General features: G+C 45.9%; 1 pseudogene; it reads left to right on the forward strand.

Moving 5' to 3' along the window:
* The first annotated feature begins 759 nt into the window (after window positions 1–759).
* Window positions 760–1,341, forward strand: LOC150069535 (ras-related protein Ral-B pseudogene; annotated as a pseudogene).
* Window positions 1,342–2,845: the final 1,504 nt, after the last annotated feature.

The following is a 2,845-nucleotide window of genomic DNA, read 5'->3' on the forward strand; positions in this document are numbered from 1 at the left end:
GGGCGTTGGCACTGTCCCTGAGTTCTTCAGCTCAAGGCTACCGCCGTACCCCTTGAGCCACAATGCCACTTCCAGCGTTTCTAGTGATTAATTGTAGATAAGGGTCTCACGGACTTTAGTGCCCTGGCTGGCTTTGAAAGACAATCCTCAGATCTCAGCCTCCTGAGTAGCAAGGATTACAGGTGTGATCCATGGCACCCGATAATCTACTCAGCATTTTAAACACTACTACATTCAAGCTCCCTATTTTCTTAGTAGGAGAAGAAATTTGGTAGTATGGACATCACAGGTAGATGTGAATTTTCTCTATAACATCAGTGATATACCTCAATTAAAAAACACCACTACATCATGTTTCAATTATTTATATTTCTTCTTCCAATTGGACTCATGAATAGAAAGACATTATTTAGTTAATGTTCTTTTTTATTCCCATAACTTTAATGTCTGCTTCAATAAATTATGTTTGGCTAGAAAATGAGGCTTTGAACAGTTATAAGAAAATTTCTGAGGGCGTAAGGGAGGGCACGCTCCTGAGAGGAGAGGTGGCCTGGACGATGTTGGGGGCACACGTGGGGGGTGGGTAGGGAAGTGAGCGGGGGCTGCTCAATGACAAATGGTCAAGGGAAGGCCAGGGTCCATTCAAGGAGTGGGCAGGGCGCACTAAAGAGCTGCTGGCCTGGTGAGGACGCCTGAGGCGGCGCAGGATGCCATCTACTTGGGTCTTCTGTCTGCGTATGGCCACTTCAGACCAGCAGGATGGCAACAAACAAGAGCAAGGGCCAGAGTTCCTTGGCCCTTCCCAAGGTCATCATGGTTGGCAGTGGAGGAGTGGGTAAGTCGGCCCTGACGCTTCAGTTTATGTCCGATGAGTTTGTAGAGGACTATGAGCCTACGACAGCCGACAGCTACAGAAACAAAGTGGTTCTGGTTGGAGAAGAGATCCAGATAGACATCCTAAGTACTGCTGGCCAAGAGAACTATGCTGCCATCCGTGACAACTACTTCCAGAGGGGGAGGGCTTCTTGCTTGACTTCTCCATCACTGAGCATGAGTCCTTCACAGCCACAGCTGAGTTCAGGAAGCAGAAGAAGATAAGATACCACTGCTGGTAGTGGGAAACAGGTCTGACTTGGAGGAGCAGAGGCAGGTTCTCATGGAGGAGGCCAGGGGCAAAGCTGAAGAGTGGGGCGTGCAGTCTGTGGGGATGTCAGCTAAAACACGCTCCAACGTGGACAAGAGGTTTTTTGCCCTAATGAGAGATATCAGGGCAAAAAGATGTCAGAAACAAAGACCAGAAAGAACAAGAAAAGTTTTAAAGAAAGGTGTTGCTTGCTGTGAGGGCAAGTTGTGGGTGGCAGATGGATTCCGTGGGTGCTTAAGGACACAGGGCTGGGCTGGCAAGCAGAAGATAATAGCTGGCTTCTGCCTGTGTTTTCTGCTTTCCCAAACCTCATTCACCTGTACTTCTTCAAATGGAGACAAATATCTGTGAATGGTGACTGGCAGAAGAAATAAGCCAGCTTACTTTGGAGCTTTGGAGTCTTACCACTGCCCTCCCTTTTCTGTTCCTTTCCACAGCTCATCTGGGTATACATTGCACTAGGGAAAAAGGTATTGTTTGGACTGGAGCTCTGCTGTTTAAGCCATGCCTCTAAGCTAGCAATTGCTGGTTATTTTAGAGGTGAAATCTCAAGGATTTTTTTTTTTTTGCTTGTCCTAGCTTCAAACTGTGATCCTTCAGATCTCATCCTATTGATTAGCTTGGCATGTGCCCCCATGCCTAGCTTTTCCTACTATATTTTTTTTATAATGCTTCCCTTCATTTGTCTTTGCCTTGTGTTTTTTTTATTAGATTTTGGAAGTGGATCTGAGGTAAGATCCTCTTCTTACTTTGTCAGTTTAGCAATAGCACTCAAAGAAATGCATTAAACCCTAATGATGCTGAAGAGCCCTGGGACCTTTGATAAGCTGAACCTGAAGTGTAGCTGTACCAGTGAACCTGGATTGGGGCTGCATGGACCAATACCATGTACATAAGTCTTCTTGACATATGAAAAATGAAAACGGTTTTCTTCATATCTAAATATTGGCCATTTACAATTTGCATTGGCTTTTTTCCTCCTCAGCATGTTGAATAGGATGCTCAAGGACGGATGACCATGCTGTTTGTCCTTCTCTACCCAATCCTCTTTTTTTTTTTTTCCCCCTTGTCAGTCACGGAGCTTGAACTCAAGGCCGGGGTGCTGTCTTGGAGCATATTTGCTCAAGCCTAGCCTTTACCACTTTGAGCCAATGTGCCACTTCTAGTTTTTTTAGTTGGTCAATTGGAGATAAGAGTCTCACAGCCTTTCTGTCTGTGCTGGCTTCAAACTCTGATCCTCAGATCTCAGCATACTGCGTATCTAGGACTCCAAGTATGAGCCACAAAGGTGGGCCCATTCTGTTTTTCAAATCGTTGTTTGTCAGGGCCTGTGGTAGAGTCCTCCCCTGCTGGCTAGGCCCCTCCTCTGGTCATTAAGCCATCTTTCTGAGCAGCCCCCTCACAGTGCAGAGGTTGAGCCGGCCTCCTCTTTTTCTTCTCTCAATGTCACGCAAATTCTGAGAAGTGTGATGAGTTGTAACTGTATCCTAAAATCTCGAAGGGAGAGCCTGTGTCAGTCCTTCTACTACCTCTCACAGGCATGCTCGATAGTCAGATGGTGAGACGTAGGGAATCATCGGCCATTGTCCCCTTACCTCCTAATGTCTGACAGTCATAGAGTTGGCTTAGAAAAAAGAAATACACTCACCAGAGTATTAATTCTTTCAGTTAGAAACCCTTAGGAAAGGGGGACTGTGATTT

The sequence above is a fragment of the Megascapheus bottae genome, chromosome 1 (assembly GCF_031878675.1).
Source record: "Megascapheus bottae isolate mThoBot1 chromosome 1, mThoBot2.hap1, whole genome shotgun sequence".
NCBI lineage: Eukaryota > Metazoa > Chordata > Mammalia > Rodentia > Geomyidae > Megascapheus > Megascapheus bottae.